The 27,881-nt window shown below is 39.8% G+C and overlaps 1 long non-coding RNA gene across 1 annotated transcript in view; it reads right to left on the reverse strand.

Annotated features, from left to right (window-relative positions):
- Positions 1 to 230: 230 nt before the first annotated feature.
- Positions 231 to 27,881, reverse strand: part of LOC138854126 (uncharacterized) — a 178,747-nt gene continuing 151,096 nt past the window's right edge. The window contains exon 3 of the long non-coding RNA XR_011393335.1: positions 231 to 972. This is a non-coding gene — a long non-coding RNA (uncharacterized lncRNA). The remainder of the gene's footprint in view (positions 973 to 27,881) is intronic.

Here is a 27,881-nt window from a genome sequence, read left to right on the forward strand (position 1 = left end):
ATGACATCTTATAAACGCTGTACATGTGGTTAGTCTGTTAGGTTTATCGGCTACGCAAAGTTCATTAACTCTCTATATGTAATAAAGTTGGTAGAATTACCGACAATATGTAAAGTAAAAGGACACAAGTGCAACTAATGTGACATTTATTGTGGCAACGTTTCGCTCTCCAGGAGCTTTATCAAGCCATTACAAACAATACATGGACACAGAGGGTATATAAAGGCTCTGAGTGAGGTGCAATACTAGTGAGGTACCATTTCGATGTTATATCACCAATCAAGGATATGTTAATCCTCTCGTACGTATCTTATGATGTACAATTCTGCCCCACATTCCATAATAAAGAAAAATTTGATAAAGTGAAGAATAACTCTGCTGATACAGGATTTATATGGAAAACTTCATTTGATGTAGAGTAATTGAACACCTGTGCAACTTGCCATTCAATGTTGTTAACAAATAAAAAATGTATCCTTAAAAATGATTGGAAAAATATTTAAAAAATCGTTTAAAATGTATGATCAAAAGACAGTGTAAAATATTTATTTTTAAGGCAGAAGCAAATTCACATGAAAAAGCAGAGCAACGAACGAGTATTCTATATTTTAACCTTCAACTAAGCCTGAAATATACAGTACTTTTCCTACCTTCTATTTGTCACAGTGTGAGTTTACTTGTGCTAATGACCAATATTAATTACACTGTTTTGCTTAGATTTACTTGTATATTCAGTCCGTTTCTTCGGTTCTGTTTCTTATCATAGACTTTGGGCATAAGATCAGAGGCTCGTGGTTCTAGTACCCCCCTCTCTCTCCCCGGCTCTCAGCTAAATGAACAGGATTTGGTCTTGGCACGTGTGAAAATGTTTGGCCTGTTCATTTACATCTGTTGCCCCTGTTCACTTAGCAGTTTGTACGTGGGTATTAGCAGAAAGTTGTGGGTCGCATCACAGGGAGATAGAGCTGAGTTCTGAAATAAGCTAAGGCAGGTTAACAACTTTTAGCCTGTTAATCCAACATCACAAAAAAATGGCAAATTAAATTAATAAAAATTAAAGCTAATATTAACTTTAATATTAAAAATCGTAAACCATCTGACATGACGAGGTGCGCTGGCATCATGGGAAGGCAGAGTCAAGGATGGCTTCAAAAAACCGGTTTCGGTTAAAAAAAATAACTTAATCTGCACTGAAGATGAAATTTTTCAGTACGAAGAAAGTCAAGATGGAAGCTTCTGGGAATTGAAGGTGAAGTTTTTCCAGTAGTAGGATAGCCAGAGTGAGGTACTATCAGAACACAGAAAATGGCACTTGCTAGTATGAGGTAGGTTAGGATGAGAACATCAGGTCTTTGAATGGGGAGTTTTTCAACAAAAGGGCAGCCATGGAAAGGGCATCAGGGAACTGGAGGGGAAGGAACTTGTCAATAGGAAGGCAGCAAAGATGAAGACATCAGGGCATTGAAGGTGGAATTTTGCAACAGGAGGCAGCCAAAGTGAGGGCACCAGGGCAATGAATGTGAGGCTGCCAATGATGGCTAGCCAAGGGGCATCAGTGCACTGCAGGAATGATTGGAAATCAAATCAACTAGCAGGTCGGTAAACCAAAAGACGTTAAACTGTCAGCACAATCCGAGATCTGTTGAGCGAAAAACTGGAAGTCCGGCCATGAAAGGACCGTGTGTGTGTATCTCTCATGTACAACAAACACTCGCACGAGTATCCTCTCTCACAACTGACCGAGACGATAGGAGGTCGACCAAAAACGTAACTGAGGAAGTAAAACTAGCTGTCTGGTTTTAATCAAAAAGTTGACAGTGATAACATGGGCTCTGGATAAGTACTGGAAAACAGTATAAAATAGTCTCCTGGGGGGGACCGAGAATAACGTAAAAATAGAGAAAGGAGCTAACGGGCCCATTGTGGTGTGAAAACAGTAGCAGTGACAAAGGTTTTCTTATTCTTCTATTTATATTATTATTATTATTATTATTATTATTATTATTATTATTTTGCTTCCTTAAAGCTTCAGTTTATAACGCAAATAAGTTTTCTAATCAGCCTTAAAGTTTCTATACTGGTGTATCTTAATAAGACAAATGTTTGTATTGATCTGGAGCTGTGTAGCGCCAATATGAAAATTTTAATTAATAAACTGCGAGAATTTAAATACAGGTCTTCATACGACAGTGTTAATACTTTATGCAATCGCCTTCAAATCTAACTACGAGAACTTCAGAATGCAAATTCTGAGCGGCTTCAAATTGAAAGTGCTTGTGTATTTTACCTGGAGTTTACCTGGAGAGGGTTTCGGGGGTCAACGCCCCCGTGGCTCGGTCTGAGACCAGGCAATTTTTTGAAACAGTTCTCCGTGCAATATCTAGGAAAATGTTCCTCCTGATTGGGTTTAAATTTTCAAAGCAGGTTTATCTTACTGGAAGGTTTAAATTGCTTTTAGAACGTGTAGATGCCCATTTGCCATTTTGAATGAAGAAATTTGGATATTCGTTTCCACACGATGATCATTCGAGTCCCATTTTTAATCTGCTTCAGAAATGATTTGCTGATAATTAACGGCATTATTTTATCCGTAAAATACCTTGAAGAAGCCTCATCTGAATGGCTTTATTCTTTAAAGGTCGACGCATTTTATGAACAAAATAAAACCTATTAAGGGTGATTTGAACTTGAATATACTTCACAATAAAGTACACTTAATAGGTTTTATTTTGTTCATAAAATGCATCGACCTTTAAAGAATAAATCATATTTTAATAACATAAATATTGAACATGGGGAATATTTTTACCGTTCAGTTACAGGTATTCAGAGATCAGAAATGGTGGAAGTTGCCCAAAGGATCACATCGATTTTTGGGTTGGGTAAATTATATTATACCAAATATTTTAAATTGATTTCACTGCAGTAGCTAGAGAATGCCTCTTCTGGTGAAGCTTAGCTGAATTCTGGATTTAATTCTGGCTATTAGGTTCAATTTGCATGGCCATTATACTGAAGAAATAGGGAAAATTAAAATAATTTTTGAACAATAAAATGGTTTAAAATACCGACAGGTTGTTAGGTAAGACACATATGCAACAGTTAGGTATCTTTATTTCGAAACGTTTCGCCTACACAGTAGCCTTCTTCAGTCGAGTACAGAAAAGTTGATAGAAGCAGAAGAGACTTGAAGACGATGTAATCAGTCCATCAATGTGTAGGCGAAACGTTTCGAAATAAAGATACCTAACTGTTGCATATGTGTCTTACCTAACAACCTGTCGGTATTTTATACCATTTTAATGTTCAATCTGTAAGACACTGCAACACAAGGGTATCTTGGTACTGACCTGAAATCAACTTCGACCTCTACTAGTGAGAACTGCTGGATCTGAGAGGGACCTGACCTCCCAACATCTGCGTTCTTGCTTCTACTAGTGACCTTCGTCTCACCTCCTGGCGCTATATAAGGCTCCATCCTATCACTTCAACTCCATATTGTTTCAGACTATGGAACAATGCTCTTCTCCAGACTGAGGGACTGACCACCTCAAAAAATACTTCAAGGGTGATGGACTGATTACATCGTCTTCAAGTCTCTTCTGCTTCTATCAACTTTTCTGTACTCGACTGAAGAAGCCTACTGTGTAGGCGAAACGTTTCGAAATAAAGATACCTAACTGTTGCATATGTGTCTTACCTAACAAAATAGTTTTTCTTGAAATAATTCGTAAATAACCAACTAGTCTGATTAGCTTCAAATTTCAACTGTACTTTTACTAGACTGTTGGTGTTAGCTTCCAGATTTTCCCTTCAACCCCTTAACTGACCTTGTCTGCTAGCTCCCTTGTGGGTTTAAAGTTCGGTTTTGGTTATAATAGTCTCCTAGTTCATAGGCAAGCAAATTCTGGCTAATTATTTTCTTATAAGATTAGGCAGAATTTAAAATAGAATTTAAGAGAGAAAAGGAAATCGAAAACGTTGAAAACTCGCGTGTTTTTTTTTTTTTAATTTACTACTTTACTGAACCTTAGTTTCCATACTTTCGAAAAGTTTTACTTTAGAAGCAGCATATAATTTCAGTGTTTTTTTTTTATTCTATGAAGAATTTGGTTTGAAATTTAACACCTCCTCAAATTACTTTTCAAATTTTCAGTGCTAGTGAACTATAAATAGGCGAAGATTCATGGAACTACTGGCATATATAGGAGCCCTCTGGTGTATTTTCCATAGAACATTCACGATTTTGATTTCTGTGTGATAACTTGAGGAAGCCTCTGGTGTGTGTGTGTGTGTGTGTGTGTGTGTGTGTGTGTGTGTGTGTGTGTGTGTGTGTGTGTGTGTGTGTGTGTGTGTGTGTGTGTGTGTGTGTATGTGTATTCACCTAATTGTGGCTACAGGGGTCGATACTCACCTCCTGGCCCCGCCTCTTCACTGATCGCTACTAGGTCCTCTCTGCTTCCTGAGCTTTCTCATATCTCGTCTTAAAGCTATGTATGGTTCCTGCCTCCACTACATCACTTACTAGGCTATTCCACTTCCTGACGACTCTATGACTGAAGAAATACTTCCTAACATCCCTCTGACTCGTCTGAGTCTTAAGCTTCCAATTGTGACCCCTTGTTTCTGTGTTCCCTCTCTGGAACAACCTCTCTCTGTCTACCTTATCTATTCCACGCAGTATTTTGTATGTCGTTACCATGTCTCCCCTGACCCTCCTGTCCTCCAATGTCATCATCCGATTTCCCCCAACCTTTCCTCATACGACATTCCCCTGAGCTCCGGAACTAGCCTTGTTGCAAACCTTTGCACTTTCTCTAATTTCTTGAGGTGCTTGACCGGGTGTGGGTTCCAAATTGGTGCTGCGTGTGTGTGTGTGTGTGTGTGTAATAGTGGAAGAGTCTAATTGGTTATGGGCTCTCTAGGTACCAATTTTCTTTTTATAATTTAAGAAACTAGGATATTAGTTTCCATGTGATTACTTGTGAATGCCTCTGATACACTGACCTACAAATTATGAACAATTTTGTACTTTGGAGAAAAATTGCATTTTACGTTAAGATTTTTAGTGCTAAAAACGAATATGACCATAATAACAGTCAGCTTACCTGGAGAGAGTTCCGGGGGTCAACGCCCCCGCGGCCCGGTCTGTGACCAGGCCTCCTTAGGTCAGTGTCCCAGGATGCGACCCACACCAGTCGACTAACACCCAGGTACCCATTTTACTGATGGGGAACATAGACAACAGGTGGAAAGAAACACGTCCAATGTTTCTACTCTGGATGGGAATCGAACCCAGGCCCTAACCGTGTGAAGCGAGAGCGTTAACCACCAGGCCACCAGAGCTGGCTTAAGTCTCCAAAGAAAATTATTACACATTTTGTGTATAATATATTAGTAACATACCTGTATAATGAATTCATTTTAGTCAATCAAGTCAACTCTTTTTTTTTGTTTTTCATTTGCATTTCACTTCTGGAGCATCTCTTGTTATTGTCCAGCAATAATCTGATATGAATGAAGGACTCCATTTTTTCTTGGAGGAGTTCCTCCATGACTGAGATGCCCTGATAATAATATTAACTATGTTGATCATTAACTACTCAGTAGATGGCCCCAAAAAAAAAAAAGTATCTAGGTGCAAATGCGGAAAATTACCTTTAAAGACATTTTCAAAGAGATTCCACTGTTGGAATCTGGAGCCCAACAGTTTTGTACTCTTTGGCAGTTATAGATCTCTAATATGGTCATTTAATTCATTCTGAGTTAACATGTGTTGTTTAGATGTCCATTTACAAACAAATTCAGGGCCTTGTGGAGTTGAAGACTCACAAGTATCGTAGGTTGTGTCATCCTTCAAGAGTCTCAGACATGCGTAGCTCTACACCGTGAGATAGCAGAGGTTACATTAGGATGCTGTACAGGACCACTTTTTTTCTGGCAAATATCTTTCTTGACTGGAGGCTCTATGTAGAAGTAAATTCCTTATAGACTGCTGGCTCCCTTCACATTGTCACTAGAAAAGGCATAGAATTCCTTTTCCGATTCAACCACTGGTAAAGGTTTGCACAAGTACTGCAGTATATGTGTGGGGCTCAGCTCTTGGTCTGATCTCCAGTCTGACAACAAAAATAATAATAGGCTTTACTAATCACGGTAACTGTATAATGCTTAGCGATGTAAATGTTAATTCTCCTCAGATATAAAACAAATTACGAGGCACCATTGTCCAAAATTTGTTGAAAAAGTCAGTGTTAAAAGGATATATTAAGAGTATGACACATTTGCACTGTATGACTTCTGGAAATAAAGTGATACAATCCTGTTAGTAAGGATGATGTATTACTGGGATTCCAAGTTAATAATTAATTTTCTGACATTAGAGTTGCCTAAGAAACAGTGCTAAAAACCACAGTAAGTTGCACAATTGGTAGACCATTTATTGCAAGCCTCTCACCGTTCATAAAAAAAACTAATACAAAAAAAAAATAGCTAATGATGAGAAAGATAGGAAATCACATGCGTTTTTTTTTTTAATTATTCAGCGTGGATTTTAATCAAGAACCTTCCCTGTACAGTTTATTTGCTTTCCTTCCTTCTAAAGTCAAGGATAAGACCACCCGCTCGGATTATTTCTTTATAATTAAAGCGAATTTGCAAGTTTAAGCAATATTTCAGCACCTGGCCCAAAATTAGTACAGAATGACCATTTTTATTTTTGAAGTGTAATCCTTTAATTTTTAATATTAACATTTAGCTGGCTTAAAAACTTATGTTATTGTGAATTATTCATCTTCGTGTGCATTAAGATAGAGGAGGTTGAGCTTATAAGATATAAAAATATCTTTCTCGTATTACAAAATTAAAGAAATATTTATTTTTTTCCTGCCACACTGGCAGTCTCACACCTCGGAAGCGAGTTTTAAAAAAGGATACACTCACTCTCACTCAAGAGCTGTCTTGCCAGAAGTGTGCAGACATAACACTTATAACTCTCTGATACACCACACCAGCAGCAGACCTTCAGAGTGCAGACACAGTACTTCCCACCTCTAGCACACAGTCCTGGCTACCTGGTTTCACTGATTTTTTCATTAATGTTAACCTCCCTCTCTGACTTTCTCTTAGAAATTATGATTTAAAGAAAATTTTCTCTGGCATTGTTCAAACCTAAGAACATAATAAAAATATACGAATTTTAAGTTCCTTCACTGTTCAAGAAAAAATAAATTTTATTATTAAGGCTCAAATCCTATATGTGTAAATCTACATCTTCCTTTGCTCTTTCTGCTTCATGTTTTTTTTCATTATTATTCTCCCTCCCTCTTCCATCTTCATCTCCTTCCATTCTTGTACTTCTCCCCACTCTTCTCTCTTCATACCTGTATCACCTTTCTCACCATATATTTTTCTTTTCACCTTCTCTCCCATCTTCTCTCCCTCCCTCCTCCCCCGTCTACTCCCTCCCACTTCTCCTTCCCTCCCTCTCCTCCATCACGTGCTGGGCCTACACAGAGTCAACACTCCTTACAAAGACACTCTTCACATGGTAACTCATCAGACGTGTGTAAATAATGTATGAAGTAGGACGAGCCCACGTTGTTTACATTCAACTTTCACTTTTTCACACTCGGCCACTTGCCTCGGCTCTTTCACACTCGGCCACTTGCCTCGGCTCTTTCACACTCGGCCACTTGCCTCGGCTCTTTCACACTCGGCCACTTGCCTCGGCTCTTTCACACTCGGCCACTTGCCTCGGCTCTTTCACACTCGGCCACTTGCCTCGGCTCTTTCACACTCGGCCACTTGCCTCGGCTCTTTCACACTCGGCCACTTGCCTCGGCTCTTTCACACTCGGCCACTTGCCTCGGCTCTTTCACACTCGGCCACTAGCCTCGGCTCTTTCACACTCGGCCACTTGCCTCGGCTCTTTCACACTCGGCCACTTGCCTCGGCTCTTTCACACTCGGCCACTTGCCTCGGCTCTTTCACACTCGGCCACTTGCCTCGGCTCTTTCACACTCGGCCACTTGCCTCGGCTCTTTCACACTCGGCCACTTGCCTCGGCTCTTTCACACTCGGGCACTTGCCTCTGCTCTTTCACACTCGGCCACTTGCCTCGGTTCTTTCACACTCGGCCACTTGCCTCGGCTCTTTCACACTCGGCCACTTGCCTCGGCTCTTTCACACTCGGCCACTTGCCTCGGCTCTTTCACACTCGGCCACTTGCCTCGGCTCTTTCACACTCGGCCACTTGCCTCGGCTCTTTCACACTCGGCCACTTGCCTCGGCTCTTTCACACTCGGCCACTTGCCTCGGCTCTTTCACACTCGGCCACTTGCCTCGGCTCTTTCACACTCGGCCACTTGCCTCGGCTCTTTCACACTCGGCCACTTGCCTCGGCTCTTTCACACTCGGCCACTTGCCTCGGCTCTTTCACACTCGGCCACTTGCCTCGGCTCTTTCACACTCGGCCACTTGCCTCGGCTCTTTCACACTCGGCCACTTGCCTCGGCTCTTTCACACTCGGCCACTTGCCTCGGCTCTTTCACACTCGGCCACTTGCCTCGGCTCTTTCACACTCGGCCACTTGCCTCGGCTCTTTCACACTCGGCCACTTGCCTCGGCTCTTTCACACTCGGCCACTTGCCTCGGCTCTTTCACACTCGGCCACTTGCCTCGGCTCTTTCACACTCGGCCACTTGCCTCGGCTCTTTCACACTCGGCCACTTGCCTCGGCTCTTTCACACTCGGCCACTTGCCTCGGCTCTTTCACACTCGGCCACTTGCCTCGGCTCTTTCACACTCGGCCACTTGCCTCGGCTCTTTCACACTCGGCCACTTGCCTCGGCTCTTTCACACTCGGCCACTTGCCTCGGCTCTTTCACACTCGGCCACTTGCCTCGGCTCTTTCACACTCGGCCACTTGCCTCGGCTCTTTCACACTCGGCCACTTGCCTCGGCTCTTTCACACTCGGCCACTTGCCTCGGCTCTTTCACACTCGGCCACTTGCCTCAACTTCTACACGCTTAGTTTCTTGCCTTTTCTTATTTACACCGAGCCACTTGCTTCTACTCATTTTCACTCTTTTGTTCACAGAATGGCATTCCGAATCATACTTGACAGATTGGAGCCTCGTAGCATTTTTCTTGCTTGGCTGTTTGCTTTCGAGTTTTTTGTGAATTGCTAAGTGTACGAATTCTGCACCATTATCCAAGCAATAGCACTAACTTCCCACATTATTAAAATGTTTGAAAGGGTTCTAGAAGTATGATCGTCAATCACGGATTCCCAACAATTGCACAACCCAGGGCAGCATGGGTTGAGCGCAGGTTGCTTCTGTCACTCACACTTACTGGACCACTATGACACGGTCTTGGAAGTACTGGAGGACAAACAGATTACAGATGTATAAACAGAGTGCGAAAGCCTTCGACAAGTTCGACCATGGTGTAATAGCACACAAAATGCTTCATACAGGAATAACAGGAAAAGTGGGTGGATGGATCTTTAACTTCCTAGCAAATAGAACAAAGAACAAAGAGCAAAAGCAGAGGCGGCTACAGTGAGGAACTCTGTTCTACACGATACAATACTGGCTCCCACCCTTTTCCTCATCTTACAGAGATGTAAGCCATAGCACCGTGTCTTCCTTTGCTAACATTAACAAAATTTGCATGACAGTGTCATCTATTGAGGACAATGGAAATCTCCAAGCGGATATAAACCGAGTCTTCAAATGGGCCTCATAAAACAATATAAAGTTCATTGGTGACAAATATCAATTACTCCGCTTGGAAAATTTTAGGAAATATAAAGTGGATCGAATTATGATGTCATAGAACCTCACTTTCAAATATCACGAAAATATCTCTATAACATATGCTAGGAAAATGATAGGATGGATAATTGTGAACCTTCAAACCGAGTGATGCCAAGAAAATGATGATAATCTTTTAGTCATTTGTTCTGTCTAAGCTGGTGTACGGCTGTTCACAAACGGCCCCTTTCAATGCAGGCGAAATTGCAGATCTGGAGAATATACAGAGAACTTTCACTGCACGTATAAGCACAAAGCACCTCAGTTACTGGGAATGATTGAAGTCCCATGACCTGCACGCCTTGAAATGCAGACGGGAAAAGATGCATCATAATTTACACCTGGAAAATCCTAGAGGGACTAGTCCTAAATCTGTACACACAAATCACTTACTATGAAAGCAAAAGAATCGGTAGGCGGTGCAAATTTTCCCAATGAAAAGCAGCGATGCTGTGCGTATACTAAGATATAATATAATAAGTGTCAGGGGCTCAAGACTGTTCAACTGCCTCCTAGCGTACATAAGGGGGATTAACAATAGACCCCTGGCTGTCTTCAAAAGGGACTGGACACAAACCTAAAGACAGTACCTGACCACCCGGACTGTGGTTCGTACATTAGATCGCGTGCGGCCAGCAGTAACAGCCTGATTGACCAGACCCTGATCCATCTCGAGGCCTGGTCATGGATGGGGCCGCGGGGCGCTGACCCACGAAACACCCTCCAGGTATATAGGCTGTAATCCGGAGACCTACTCAAAAAATTGTCGAGATCACAAAGAGCCTCCTCTTAGCCAAAATATTATTGAGTATACTAAGCTTTGTATAAAGGTCGACTATTTTTCTTTCAATGACACCTTCAACTAACAAAAAATTGGACTGGCAATGGGCTTACCTATTACCGCAGGAACATAAGCTGTAATCTGTACCTATAATCCCCCGAAATTGAGTTCCTCACATCTTTCTTGCTTCATGTGACTGTTTATTGTCGATGACATCTTTGTCATTACTCTCAGATGATCTCGTGTGGAATGAAAAAGGACCGTTTCTCAGATGCAGAAATCTTTAAAAAATAAACATACCTTGAGATTTTAGATTTAAGGAACACTCACGAACATGGATGATCTTAGGCACGTTACTGAAGCATACAATTGGAAAAGCCTTAATAAATTAAAGGAATATAAACAGCGTGTTGAAAATATCTAACCATGACAGGATTCACAGCAATGAATTCATTTTGGGCAAATTTAGATTTAGAAGGATGTTCGAGAGCACTAATTTGACAGAGTGGAAGATGAGGTGAAAAAACTCCGGAGTCTGATCAGCCTAGCATGGGACAGTAGGCCTACTGAAGCGTTCCACTATTCTTAGGCTCTATTTTTATTTATTTTTCCCCACTATCACAAAAGCACTAAATGTTGGACTGTCATTGGATTTTCCTACTTTTTTAGAGAATCTTCAGTCGCAAATTTCGCAACTTGGAATGTAATTTCATCAATACCTTCATAAAACAAAAGTTCCCTATATATTTACTCATAAACCACAAAACTGACAACACAACAGAGCGACTCATCCTTCCCACTAGTGACGTGACCAACCTGATTTCAAAGGCTCTAAAACTAGAATATCAACATCGCAGCTGCGACCCCCAAAATCCAGTCGGGATGCAACCAAATTAAATACTCACCGTCATATAAGTATTGAAATAGACGAACACTGACTTCTTTGTGGGTCAGAGTTTATGTGAGACAGAGCAGCCTTCGCACAGGCATTTTTACAAAATGCCTGTAAGATGTATACCAGAGCAATATTTGAATTATTCTTACAATCAGATATAGCTAATAGAATACACAATGTCTGAAATGATTATAAAAGAGAAAAAAACTGTCATCTTCGACAGTGGTTTAAGACAGCGTGTATACTGACTTCCAGTACCACTTAGGAGTTATGGGCCATTTTGTGTTGCAAAACCACTACCTAAACTCTACAAGAAATGTTCCATTATTATTATAATCAAAAAGAAGCGCTAAGCCACAAGGACTATACAGCGAGAAATGTTCCAGAATACTACGCCGGTGACCCAGTAATCTACCAATGTTATCACTCTTGACACTTATTACCTGACTTCCCATGAATTGACTTGAGAAAGATCGTCAATGAGCAAATCGGTGTCTTGAAATAAAGATTTGATCTAAAAATAGTGTCTTGTTCCATATTTATTTGTAATGCGGCCATCCCGAAACAAGTTTTTTCTCATCGACATTGAAGTCATTCCTTTAAGACTCGGTCATTCATTTTCCTTGTAATGGCACCCAAGTCCTTTATTTGTGCCTCAGATTCAGTCATTTCCCTGGCAATAACACCCAGTCATCTATCTCAACCTCAGAGTCATTCATTTTCCTGATAATAACACCCAAATCATTCATTTCAGGCTCCCAGTCATTCATATTCATGGTAATGATTCCCAACACATTCATTTCTAATATGAAGATGAAGGCGCTACGGCACCGTGAAGAGTACATACATACTGTGACTCATTATGACAAATGATCCACTGAATTTAATCAAACTCTCGTAGAAAACGGGGAAGTTCATGACGACACTATGAATATCCACAGAGACAACATAGAAATACTTACAATTGGTAATCATGATACCCGCTAAACTCATGATGGTCATTCAGCACAAGACGTGGCGGAGGCGCCATCCTCCGTCTGCTGAGCGCCAGACAGACGTGCTTCCTATTTGTACTCTCCAACATTTCCCATAGAAATACTAACAAGAATGGAGAATATTTTTGTGGATAACTTCATAGCCAGGAAGATAAGTTATGCTGAATCCTGGGAAAAAAAATTATATAGTATATATAATATATACTATGTATATATAAATATATTATTGTACCCACGAACAAGTGGTATTGATTAATAACAATGCGACTAGCCAAGGAGTCGAACCCATGCTGCTTTGGCCTGCCTCATGGTGGGCAAAAACTCATGACGCCTTGGTCCACGGGACCACACATTCCTTAAGAGTAGCGCATCCAGTGGAATTGGATGTTGTACTCGCTACCCAAGGGCATAGGTGGTGTGGATGACTCTAGGCTAATTTCATTCTACTCCCTGTTTGGTGTACTAGCACAACGAGAAGTATTTTTATATTATTTTATCCACGAAGTGGTATTGATCAATAACACTGCGACTAGTACAACAGGGACTAGAATAAAACTAGCCTATAGTCACACACACCACCGTATGTTCTTGGGTAGTGAGTACAACATCCAATTCTGCTGGGTGCGCTACTCTTAAGGATTGTGCAGTCCCGTGGATTAAGGTGTCGTGAGTTTTCGCCCTCCATGAGGTAGGCCAAAGCAGCATGGGTTCGACTCCTTGGCTAGTCGCAGTATTGTTGATACTTTATATATATATTAGTATCAATAATAACACTGCGACTACCCAAGGACTCGAACCCATATTGTTTTGGCCATCCTCATGGTGAGAGAAAACCACATGAGGCGGGCCAAAACAACATGGGTTCGAGTCCTTGGCTAGTCGCAGTGTTGTTATTGATCAATACCACTTGTTCGTGGTTACAATAATTTAGAATACTGCTCGATGAGGCTAATACACCAAACTGGGAGTAGAATGAAATTAGCTCAGAGGAACCCACACCACATGTCCTCGGATCACGGTAAAACACCTAGCTCTGCTGGGTGCGTGATTCTTTTAGAATTTGGTGGTCCTGTGGTTTTTGCTCACCATGAGGCGGGCCTCAAAAACATGGGTTCGAGTCCTTAGCTAGTCACAGTGTTGTTACTGATCAATGCTACTTGTTCGTGGTTACAACAACATATATTAACAGATTGCAAACGAACCAAATTATATACAAATGTTTTCAGTTCAGAATAGGACTTGCACCTGCGCATTCTGCATCAGTGTGTGTACACAGTACAGTGGACCCCCGCATAACGATCACCTCCGAATGCGACCAATTATGTAAGTGTATTTATGTAAGTGCGTTTGTACGTGTATGTTTGGGGGTCTGAAATGGACTAATCGACTTCACAATATTCCTTATGGGAACAAATTCGGTCAGTACTGGCACCTGAACATACTTCTGGAGTGAAAAAATATCGTTAACCGGGGGTACACAGTACTTGTCACTCAGCCAGACCGTGATAAGTATGGGCATTTATGACACACTTCATTATAATGGACACTGGAACTGCTAGTTCCTATCTGTGCTGTTCTATTTTCATGAAACTCGTTTGCTATATTTCCTAACAATTTTTTTTTAAATTGTATTTGAGAAATCAAAATAATATTCTACGTTGTCTTTATTTAATAGTAATTAAGCAAATGCATCGACTTTTTCATTCTCCCAGAGACCTTTGCGAGAGGAAATTCACAAAAGTTCATGTTTAATCCTGTTGTCAATAATCTGTGCATACGTGTCTAACTTCATTCAGAAGTATATATATATATATATATATATATATATATATATATATATATATATATATATATATATATATATATATATATATATATATATATGTCGTGCCGAATAGGTAAAACTGGTCAATTAGCAAGAACTCATTTAGAATTAAGACCTTTCTAAAATTTTCTCCTATACGTTTAAAGATATATTTTTTTCATTAATGTCAATGTAAAAATTTTTAATTTTGCTCCAAAAGAATCTTAGAAAACTTACCTAACCTTATTATAACAAGAACAATTTATTTTAGCCTAACCCAACTAAATATATTTTAGATTTGTTAACAGTAATTTAATACTAAACAAACTCAGTGAAATATATTTTTTTCGTTAGGTTCAGAATGATTTTGGCGAAATTATTGCATACACAAATTTTCACTTGTCCTATATGGCAAGATGAGCGTTGCTATTTAAGCCAAGATCGCAAGTTCTGCCTATTCGGCACGACATATATATATATATATATATATATATATATATATATATATATATATATATATATATATATATATTATAGCCAGATTAGATAGAAGTCTGGCTAACTGTAGCTTCTGCAAGTTTACAGCATTAAGTATAGAAAACGGGTGGAAGATCCAACCCCAGTATCTAATTATGTTTTTTTTTTTTTGCATTGTATTACCACCAGGATGATGTATGACAATAATTTGCAGAACCGAATTAAGATTTTGTAGGCCCCTGGGCTACAGGTACTGTGAGGGTCCTGGGCTACAGGTGCTGTGAGTGTCATGTGGGGGTTCGATAACGTGGATTGGGTAATAACGCTCACGTTGGATGTTCTAGTATGAGTGGAATAGAGAGGGAGCACCAAGCTTTGACCAGCCGCCTGTCTAATGCCTCTACTTGCACTGGCTTGCTGAGTGCCTCGGAGGGCAGCGGCATTCAAAACATGCTAGGTCAGCTGAACAGTGAATAACAAGTGATTCACACAGACGGTTGGTAGTGATTCATACTACTGGTAACTGGCTACTGGCAACTGGTTACTTGAAACTGGTACTACCGAGAGCTCGGCGACGCTAATGTATGTCGTCCCAACATACAGCTAATACAAACTAGAGACGGCAGGCATATGGCTCGGGCTGATTCTATACAATGTCAGAGTACACAACAAGTGAACATTATAACATACATAAGTAGAATATTGGAATGGAAGCTAAAGTAATTGACTATAATGAAACTTAACAGAAGGCAGACTTGGTGCACTCAAATCTAGACTGCTAAATCTCATAATTCAGAGAGAACACGAATACAAAAAAGAAATCTTGAATATTAATAAGTTGATAATGTAATTATTCATCTATACATGCTATTCACATTTAACCCCAACTCTGCTAGGATGAGATTAACATATGCAGAATGGGTGTCATCTCTGGGTGGATCAAACTCTGTTACACTGGCTAACTCATGCCGTGTTTGAGGCAGATCTGAATTGGAAGTGACAAATGATACTTGAGGATTTCTCAATACCTGTCGTGTACATAGGGAATAACGACATTCAGGTTGATCGTCTGAGTATTAGAGGTAGAGAGTACAGGATCAGGAGGATTGTCAGTCTGTCACATTAGTCTGGGTTGGAACATCATTATCATCACATACTAACTTCATATGGTCTAAATGTGATTCTTTATACTGACCAGTACTAATTTCTCTAACCTTATACTTATTGCCAGTGATATGTTCAACTACTCGATAAGGACCAACAAACTTTTGATCAAGCTTAGGCATTGAAGACGTTTTGTTATAGTCAGCATAACTCTCGAACCTACTTGGATTTTGGACGGCTTTGCTCGAGTGTTAGCGACTCTTGTAAATTCTGTTGTTGATTTATGAAGTGTTTCACGGATTCTTCTAAAGACACTTTAAGCTAGGCTGGAACGAGTTGCTATGAAATCATCAGGGTTGTAATTTGGTTTCGGATTAGAATACAGCAACTCATAAGGCAAACGTTTATCTACACCGTACAATGCATAATGTGGAGTGTCACCTATAGAAACATTGTAAGCAGAATTTATAGCACACTGAACATCAGGTATAACTTCATCCCAAGTTTCACTGTTGGGATTGATAGTTGCTCTCAAGACATCAAGTACTTTCTTATTGGTACGTTCTTCTAACCCACTGCTGGCAGGATGATGAGGAACAATGGTGGATTTAGAGATCTTGTAAAAGGTACACAAATTTTCAAGAATCTCATTACAGAATTCACCTCCAATATCTGTTACTAGGGACTTAGGGGTGGTATGCCTGCATATAATGCGTTCTTTAAACACTTTAGCTACTGTCTCGGCAGTCTTATTTGCAATAGGAACTAACTCACAATATCTGGTGAAATGGGCTACCATAACACAGATGTTTGTTGCCCTGGAGGGAACATTGGAAATTAGTTAACAAATCTAGTGCAACTCTTTCCACGGTTCGCTAGTAGATGGATACACCTGGATTGGATTAGGACCATTAACATTACCTTTATGTTGCATGCAGATACTACATTTCTTAACATACTTGGAAATATCAGTTGCCATACGAGGCCAAAAGTATTTCAATGTGGCTTGTTTAACTGAACGATCCATACCAGGGTGCACAACACCTGGTACATCATGAACTAGCTGTAAGGCTACATTCACTAGTGACTGTGGAATTACTAACTGATATACTCTTCTGCTAGGAGTACCCAACTTGGCTGTTCGATACAGTAATTCGTGGTTCATGACAAAGTCACTGATGGGTGCTGGTGGCTTCACAGTCAGAATAAGATCTTCCTGGAACAGGAATCGAATCACACCAGACCACATGGGATCTGTTCGTTGAGCATTCTTTACATCCTCAGGACTAAATGGAGGGTCTGCAGTTACTATATTAACATGTCGCGATAAAGCATCTGCGACTACATTTGACTTGCCAGGTAAGTGTTCAAAGGTAGGATTGAACTCTTGGATAGTCAAGGTCCATCTGGCTAACCTTCCAGTAGGTTGTTTGTTCTGGAATAAAGGTATCAGTGGAGCATGGTCTGTCAAGACATGAACAGGGGTACTAATAAATAATGTCTCGGAAGTGCTTCAAAGACCATACTATTGCTAAAGCTTCTTGCTAAGTTACTGTATAATTACATTCAGCCTTCGTAAGGACTCGGCTAGCAAATGCAACTGCGTTGTACTTGCTATCAGTCTTCTGAGCTAGTACTACACCTATGCCAATAGAATTAGCATCAGTTGTCAGATAGAAGGGCTTAGAAAAATCTGGAAATTTCAAAATTGGAGCAGATGTTAGCTTTTTCTTTTTTAGAGTTTGGAATGCTCTTTCTTGACGGAAGGTCCAAACGAAAGCAACGCAGAGGAGCTGCTATGGAAGAAAATTGGCAATGAAAGATGCCAAGCCCACAAAGGATCTTACGGCATCAGCAGTTTTGGGAGTTGGAAAATTTAGTACTGCAGTTACTTTATTTTGGTCAGTCGTAACCTCTCTAGGAGTGACTACATGACCAAGAAGCTTGATTTCTGATCTGAAAAACTGACATTTAGACAGTTTGATCTTTAAATTGGCTTCTTCAAGTTTACCAAGTACTACATCAAGTCTTTTGAAGTGTGTATCCACGTCTTCAGACATGACGATTACGTCATCTAAGTACACCATAAGTGCATTACCTATGAGACCTCTAAAGATATTAGTCATGAGCCTTGAGAATGTGATAGGGGAGGATTGTAACCCAAAGGCCATACGGAGGAAGTGATAATGACCTGTAGGAGTGGAGAATGTAATTAGCTCTTGGCTGTCGTCAAGAGGGACTTGCCAAAACCCTTGTAACAAGTCCAGGGTTGAAAAGACTATCTCCGATGTTACGTAAAAGATCACCGAGTACAGGAAGTGGGAAGTGATCAGGAGTAGTTTTCGCATTTAACTTTCTAAAGTCAATCACTGGGCGCCAAGTACCATCCTTCTTAGGTACTAGGATCAAGAGCGCATTCCAAGGTGAATTGCTAGGTGCAGTAACTCCATCAAGCATTTGATTGATCAATTCTTCTGCGAGAGCAACTTGTGAATGAGGCATTCTGTACGCAGGTATGTAGATAGGTCTAGTACCAGGTTCAAGTGGGATACGATGGGACAATAAGTTCGTTATACCCATCTTCTCACCTGTTAACGCAATGGCTTTACGACGTTTGTTCAACAGAGTCAACAAACGCTTGACTTCGTCTGGGAAGCCAGTGGGAGCTAAGTCTTTCTCCTCTACTGGTGGAACGGATTGATCCAGTGAAGTGGATGAGGTCTTCCCGGTAGAAATAGCACCGACCCACTGGTCAGGTGACAACTCATCCTCTACCTGAACAGGGTAAGGATAGTGAACAAGGTCAACAAGATTGGTATTTGCTCTGAGGCGAACACTGTGACCAGAAGTGTTAGCTAGGAAGAAATGGATCTTACTATCTCTTACAACATGTAAGGATGGCTCAACAAATAAACCCTTTACTTTGCAGGAATCACTGTCAACTAGGACGTTATCACCATCTGGAACACTAGGAACAACAGACACTCTAGTGAGGGCACTAACCGCGACAGAAACGTCTTTCTGCAGACGGCATGTGACATCAACAAGAGATGGCATTACTAGTTGCAAGTAATCGTTTTCCGACAAGGCGTCCCCTGTAGAGAAACTCTACAGGTACTGTGAGGGCCCTGGGCTACAGGTACTGTGAGGGCCCTGGGCTACAGGTACTGTGAGGGCCCTGGGCTACAGGTACTGTGAGGGCCCTGGGCTACATGTTAATCACAACAGTTCGTCATATACTTGATATAATAACGTACTATAATTATAAACTTGCAGCAGTAACTGTGACATTATGAAAAAATCTGCAGATCTTATTTAATTCACACTTCAGTAAAATGGGTACCTGGGTGTTAGTTGACTGGTGTGAGTCGCATCCTGGGACAAAACTGACCTAATTTCCCCGAAATGCTCTGCTTAACAAGGGGCTTCCTGTATAGTAGTAAGTCATTGATGTCAGCTAAGCCTGTATACCTAAGAAAAATTCAGAGGGCTTCATTTAGCATTTTTTTTCAGTGGATATACTGTTTTTTAAAACAAACTGTGCATGGAATAATTCACTCATCATAAAGAAGTTGAGTACATCATGATAGCAAATCTAACAATTTGGGAATAGCTACGACTATACCCTAAACCAGTTCGGAAAACTTTGAATCTGTATTTAAATTGTTCGTATTTTTTTGTACAGCTCTTAGCGTACATGGGACAATGATACGTAAGAATTTGCAATAAGACTCAAAGTTAATATATCTCCTGTTAATTTTTAATTCTGGTTGGCCACATTTTACGGTTAATATGTATGTTTAAAGCTTAAGTTTGCTCTAGAAAAGTTATGAAAGAAGAATATTACAGGTTGTCTGTATATGATTTAAAGAACTTTGCAAGACTATCAACAACATACTTAATTTTGATGTTCTTGAAGTATCTGGTATTGATTTTAACAAGTACTGTATTGGTATTGATTTTAATAATTATATGACAGAGTGTGGGACTTAATACACTCCCTTGGGGACTCCTAAGTTGCACTTATTTAATTTCACTTTTGTAGCCCTCGAAAAAATGTGGCAATTTTTCTTTTAGAAATATAAGCGAGGATCCAATGTAACAACAGCTCCCCAATATTCATTCTAACTTGCTCACATAAAATATCTTCTCTGTTTCCAACATCGAATGTTTTCATTTTTTAAGATAGAGAATTGTCACGTATTTGTGCCTTTTGTTCCGTATACAGTTAAAATTACTGTGACAATTGTTTACGCTTTTACTATGTGCGAGCCCATTAATACTGGGTGACACGTGTTCATTTATTGTGCGTAATAACCTGTTAAACACCATCCACTCAAATATTTTGCACAGGCAGCTAATTAGCGAGATGGGGGCGAAAAACATCATGTTGTTTATGCTTGGGAATTGGTACAATAATGACATTGTTCCACGACGAAATTAATTGACCTACGGTGTAACTGATATTGTTTAATTATAACACTGGGTAACACGCCTTAACAAGATGATAGTCAGGCGTTAACACACTGCACAGAAAAATATCCGAACCTTCTGTAGTTAATTAATTTACACAGGAGCACGAACACACAGGTCGCCAGAGATTACCCAGCCTGCTTGGTGCTAGGCTGGGCTACAAGGCAGTATGGTTGTGGAAGCAAGAGAGGGGCTACCTGATTACTTCATCAAAATATATTTCAAGCACATTTGTTTACCAGCATAAAAGGATCCATCAAACCGTTGTCTTCTGCACTGAACAAGTATCAAAGGTATATAAGGTATGTATTGCCGAACGGATGAATTAGACACGTACAAAATCCAGGTATCTATCTGAGAGAAGTTTTGCCACACCTAAGCTTTCACAATCCCGTACAGATAGAGGAGGTGGAAGAAGTAGAGTGATGCAGCAGCAGTAGATGGGATGGCAAGCGGTGGGGCCCCCTAGTGGAAGGTGATCAGGTTTAAAGATTTCGAGGTGGGCCAAAGATTTAGCAACCGAGTTGTAACGCGGAACAAGCAGAATAATATAGTAATGGTAGATTTAATAAGATTTCGAGCTGTAGAGACATCCTGTAGTTTCCTTGTATGTAATACCGTAACTGGACTTCACTTGCAAGGCATCCTATGGTTCTGTCCGTATGAAGTCAATGTCCTATAAGTAGAGAGTTAGAATATTCTCTGTACCAAGATTCCATAATGTTCCCCGTGTCTGACAAGTGTAATTTAATCAAGTGTAATTAGATTAAGTTGACTGTGTGCTTATACCACACAATCTGCAGTCTTCACAACAGATCTGAGACATTATTTTGTTGATGTCGCTCTATCTCAGACTACTGATCCGAGATTTTCAATGTCGAGTTCAAAATTTGGGGAACAGAAGAAGCATGCAAACAAGGAACCGCTTTGAGAGCAATTGGCAATGGAGATGTTCAACAACTTTTTGAACACTATATTGATCTATTCGCTTTGAAGCTATTAAAGCCATAGTATACAAAATTAGTCAACTTTCTATTATGGAATCAGCATTGATTCTATTAATGACATTAGTTGATAATTATATTAGTTGATAAATATATTGGTAAAATTGTCATTTTGTCAGGTAACATTTTAAGATTTTTTTTTTGAGGTTTTCCAAAGTGTTCTAAAATCTAATGGCATCAATACTGCTAAATGTTGGCCCCGGGCATGGGATAATGGCAGTCACATGAGTGCCAGATACTCAAGAGTAACGGCAAGATATCACGAAATGAACTGTTTACCTGACTGATTCCCGTGTAGCCCGGAGTTTGAATTTGGTTAGATCATCTGTTGCTGAAACTATTTTTTTTCTTTATTTACACACTTGCTTCACCATAAAAATTAGCTTGAGTAAAAGTGAAAAGAAAAATACTCATATTCTATGAATGCCGGAACAGAAGATGGTCAGCACTGATTAATGCTGTCAGGTCGCTGTGTGAGAACAATTTTGAAATTCAGAAAACTTAACTGACTTTTCTGGAAGTAACATAACTAACTGTAGTTGCTGATAAGCACAGCCACAGGCAGAGAAACTTCACATGTCTGATACAGCGTTGATGACCACTTTTTGGTAATGATGTTCTTCGAAAAACAAACATTGTAAACAAAGGTTATCAGAAAACACTGATGAATTATAGACCAATGTGAAGTTGCACGTCTACACAACTGTCTGGACACACCATGTGACACGTTTGAAGAAATGGATCATTGGTCAAAGGTCTCAAAAATCTGTCTATAAAGAGTCATGCAAGATAGAAGGAACAGGTTGCTGATTAAAGTGAAACAATCCAATGCCTCTATCGTATCATGGATCAACTCAATGTAGAGATGGAAAAAACACCGAGATGTAAATACCAGATTGAATAGCCGATTCGGTTTCTCTGAAGAAGAAGAATCAGTGACAGCAAAGGGGCTAGTATATTGGTAGCCGTCTATGAAGCACTGATAAATTATTCTTGTTTCTGTAGTTGTAAGCAGAGAAAAACAACAATGGCAGATATGCTCAACGCTCAGATATCTAACAAGGTGAACAGCATCTTCCCAGATGTTTACGTTGCTCTATAGGTTAGGCAAGTGAAAAATTTCATGTATCAAGATAAGTGTGATTAATCAACTTGTCGGTTCTATGAACCATTTATCTACATCGAATTATATACCAGTATCAGTTTTTATAGATTATGATGAATGTATCACTGGAGATGTGTATACACAGAGAGCAATAGTACATTCACACTCGAGGGGGGGGGGGAGGGGAAGTATGCACGTAGAGTTGACTTTAGTCCCAGTATAGGAAATTAATGGCGACTTGCAGCCTTGATTAATGACCCTGTGTATTACATTGTCTTCAAGCCTAATAAATCCCCCTCATCAAGGGCATAAACATTAAGAGATGTGTATCACTTGAGAGTTGTCTGGTTAGTTTGTGAGATTTAAAATTTAAAAGACTTCTCGAGGGTCATAAAAACTGCATCTCACCTAAAACTAGATTTAGATTAAATTCTCATTATGTGTAAGATGAGGAATATACTCTGTGTGTTTATATATATATATATATATATATATATGTCGTTAATGTAAAATTAATAATTTTGTACAAAAAGAACTTTAGAAAACTTACCTAACCTTATTATAACAAGCTCAATTTAATTTAGCCTAATCCAGCTAAATATATTTTATATAAACTTACAACAATTTTAATAAACAAACAGTGAAATATATATTTTTTCCTTAGGTTCAGAATGATGTTTGCGAAATTACTTCATACACAAATTTTTTTCTTGCTTTATTCGGCAAGAAGAGCATTGCTATTTAAACCAAAATCGCAAGTTTTACCTATTCCCTCCCTGGTCACAGGAAGGAGTACAAGATCAGCAAGTGCAGGGGATATAAACCAACAGTATCAGTTTGTCCCAGTGGGATCAGAGACCTTGGGATCATGGGGAAAAAATGCCACACGTTTCCTTAAAGAATTGGGTTCCAGACTCATCGACACCACCAGGGACCCAAGGGAAGCCACTTTTATGTTCCAGCGCCTCAGCGTGGCCATCCAGAGGGGAAATACTTGCTACATATTTGGCTCGCGTCCGGCTTCGGAGAAGCTGGAGGAAATTCATAATCTTTGATATATTGTACTATTGTATTTATGTTTATGTTTTCTGAAAATGTATTCCGTCTATTAATTAAATTTCCCATAGAATATAAAATATAGGGGGTGGTAGAAGAAAATATTCAAACAGCTCCGGGGAGGACCTTGAGTTTTCCGCTGAGGTACGTTTGTTGTCTACTCTGAGGATAAGGGTCCCCAGTCCAGTTATAGAGGTGGTACCTCCCTACATTAATATATATACAAATATATATATATATATATATATATATATATATATATATATATATATATATATATATATATATATATATATATGCAAACAATAGCATACGAGCGATCTTAACTATTTAAGACAAGCCACGGAGGGTGGAAATCTTAAGCTCAAATACTCTCACATTTTTCAGGGCGTCATCAGGAGCTATGCAATGTTGCAGGACAGCAACTAAAGCAGGGAGAGAATTCTCAGAATAGCGTAGTGCGGATGTGTCACCGGCCACGGTTACCCTTAGAATATGACTGGTGCCAGCTCCATTCTACCACCAACCCCCTACTCCTCATATGGGGTACAAGGGTTTCTGAAATTATAAGGTATAACAGCCAGCCCCAAGCTTTTTCTAGTTGTTTATAACAGGTCATGTGGTTTGAGAAAATACGTTTCTCATTGGATACTATTATTCTGTGTAACCTTTTTAAATAATAAAAGAAATGAATAGAATGTGCTCTTTGTCTATTTAAACGTCCTGCTCTGGGGTACTCGAATGTTCTAGTCAGGTACTCAGAAGTATCTCTCCCTAAATATTGTCTACTATTCTTCTCAGTGTCTGTTAATATACCTGACTTGGGAATCTTCTAGCCTTTCCGATATTATTTCTATGGTCTGAATTTCTAATTTCTATTAATACCCTTTAACCTCTCCTTGTGTTATCTCGTAATCTAACAACTAAACGCGTTATATAACCATTCACAACTGACGTGGTATGAAGTTTTGGTGCGTAGACACTGGTCGGGCGTCACCAATTGTTACGCAGGGTGCTAAAGTAAAATTTATAAGAGAAATAACGCTCCATATATCGTGTTATTTTTCGTGTAGTATACGGAAAGCGAACGCGTTTTATTCCTGTCAGTCAGGCAGTGGCCAGGACAGGAGCGTAGAGGTGTTTAGTCGAGTACCAGACGGGTGGTGACGGAGGTAAAGTCATCATTTTTAGGCGGTAGTTTGAGTAGGTAATTTTGGTAATTTTTTTTTGGTGTATACTATAGGTGTTTGTGAATAAGTGCTCTCATGTTTATTTGCAAAGCCCTAGTATGCAAGGGCCTGTGTTTATGCGAGAGTACTGTATGGTGTTTTGCCTGCTGGTAATAGTCTATCAGGTAGAAATGAAGGGAAGTTCCGTCAACCCACCTGGCATAATGAACAATCCTGTGAATTTGTATAGCATTGTTGTTTAAGATTGCGTACAATGCACTGCTAAATAGCTATCGAGCTTGTATAGCCCATAATTTGAGTTATATACTGTATTCCTTTCATGTTTCAAGAGGGAAAATTCAATTATGTTTCTTTCCATGGCAGAACTGTTCGGTATTATCTGGGCAGTATCCCATTCCGGTGGGTGATTACATGAACTAACGTGGTTAAGATAGCATTAGACTCCTGCCCTGTCCGTGTATTTATGTTGGGCTATTCTGGTTTCCAGAAGTTTACCTGTTTGACCAATATATGAGAGAGGACACTGAGTACATGGGACCTTGTAAACCCCACCAACTTTGTTGAAGGGTGTATTTTAATCAGTCTTTGTTTCACAGTCCCTGGTTTCGTGGTTGGAATAGTAGTGAATGTATGACAACACATTGGTCGACTTCCTATAAACAGCAAATTTGAATTTTCTAAGGACACTATGAATTAAAACATCTAGGAACAGCAGTGTTATTTATTTCATGTTCTGTAGTGAACTTAATGGAAGGTACTAGATCACTGAATCTGGGTAGGAACACGTCAGTATTGTGATCTCTCGGCCATAGGCAAAGATCATCATCTACGTATATGAACCAGCTACCTTTATCTGGGAGAACGTCTTTAAATTATATATATATATATATATATATATATATATATATATATATATATATATATAATGACGAGAGCATTCATTAACTTCTAGCTTAAGCATTATACATGTAACCTCTTTTTGGGGTACAGTGTAAGACCTAATACTGGAATACACTATGAAAGTATAACCTGTTATTGGAGTACACTGAGTCCTAGTGTTACGTGTTACTGGAGTACACGCTACAAATGTGACCTGTTACCGAAATATAAATTTAAGTGTCATTTGGTAATGTCTGTGCCCTGTTACTCTCATTCAAATACTGTTACTGAAGCATAATCACTGCAAGTGTAACTAGTTGTACCTGTATCGCACAAATATAACCCGCTGTAATTAAATATTGAACAATTACAAAACACACAAAGCTTGACAGCCCCTTCACACAAAGCCCAAATTACATATTTAAAACCAAAGCTTATGAAGGGGAAAAAATTACAGTGAAGTGAATAACGTCATACATGGCGATATTGATTCCATGTAACAATAACCGCGTCAGCCCACCCCCTCTAAAGTAATTATTTCATCATGATGCTCAAAGTAATATCGTATTTTTCAGTCAATTACATTTGAAAACATTTTGATTGCAGTGAACGGGCAGTTGGCACCCGGTGGATTGGTCACAAACAAGCTGTTATTGTGCAGGTGGATAATTCATCACTGATCCCACTGATGGATGATGCGTGTACCAACACGTCCAGAACACAGTGTATTGATGGTGTGTCGTGATTAGGATCCTGGGAATAGTAACACGGCAATTAGTCTTATGTGAGGGATAAAATATTGCCTTTAGCAAGAGGAAGGGAGAGGAAGACGGAATAAGAGGAAGGAGGGAAGTAAGAAGAGAAGACAGGGGAAGGGAAAGAAGGAAGGAAAAATGTTGGAGAGAAAGAGAATAGGAGAATGAGAGACTGTTCTCATTCAGTCTCCTTGTTCTCATTCAGTCTCCTTCGTGTGGACAAGGCAGGAGACCAGCTAGTTGAAAGTGCTATTTCAACAAAGTTTTCACCACAGGAATGATGTTGCTTGGCCTACCAGTGTTCTCAAAGTTTCTTACATAGTCGAGCTACGAAGACAATCCTTGAATAGGGAGGTGCCTAGACGCTGGTGTTGGGCTCTTGATTCAAAGAAATAGCGAGACCCAAACTTTCCTTGGGTTGATTCTGATCGCCTTCCGTTCCCAAAGGCACATCGTCACCCTAACGTCTCCCCCTCACGAAATAAAAAAAAAATACGCAAATACGCAAGGAACGTCAGAAGGCAGCTGCTGTATCTGAAGATGAGTGACTCTCAGCGCTCTAAAGAATTAAGCCAAATAACCAAATATAATTATTTACTCACGAATGATTCCATCTTTATTTCACATTATGTTTGAATGTGATTAATGTAAAAGCAATCATTAAAATACAAAATAATAATGTGGTGTGTTATCATTTGTCAAAGATACTTGTCGACAGACGCTAGGCCTTTATTTTTTTGAGTGTGTGTATTTTAGATAGTTATCATTATATTTGTGTTTGCGTGTGTGTACTCACCTATATGTACTAGCATATATGTGACTGGCTCCGCCTATTCCCTGACCGCTGCTGGGTTCATTCTCTTCTGGCTTTGTGAGCAATGTCATTCGTATTCTTAAAGCTATTTATGAATCCTGCCTCTATCAGTTTGATATTAAGATAGCTCCATTTCCTGTCCACTCTAAAGCTAAATAAATTAGTTCCTAATATCCTTGTGACTCGTCTATATTTTTGACTTCTTTCTATGCCCTCATGTTCCTGTTTCTCGTCTCTTGAACAATTTGTCACTGTTCTATCAGTTCCTCTCAGTTGTTACGTCGCATCTGGTCCTTCTGTCTTCCGTCATCAGATTTAACCTCTTTAGTTCCTTCTCTTTATACCTTTTTAGCTCTGGAACAAGCTCTGTTGCCTAACTCTTGCAATTTCTCTCGGCTTCTTGACATGGTTGCACGAGTGTGGGTTCCATACTGGTACTGCATACACCAAAACAGGCTTGACATATGGCATGTACAGCGTCGTGAACGACTCCCTGTTAAGATTACTGACAGTTTACCTTAAATTTACCAGACACACATTTGCTGCAGAGGAAATTGAGATGACATGGACCTCATACGATGTACTCCTTGAGGGAAATTTGCAGCGTTTGCCCCTCGAGCCTGAAGTCTGTTTCTAGTTTTCTTTGCACATTCCATTTTTCAAAACTCACATTTAATGAGGTTACAATATAATAACTGCTTGTCTGACCAATTCTACACCTTGCCCTG

The sequence above is a fragment of the Cherax quadricarinatus genome, chromosome 50 (genome assembly GCF_038502225.1).
Source record: "Cherax quadricarinatus isolate ZL_2023a chromosome 50, ASM3850222v1, whole genome shotgun sequence".
Lineage (NCBI taxonomy): Eukaryota > Metazoa > Arthropoda > Malacostraca > Decapoda > Parastacidae > Cherax > Cherax quadricarinatus.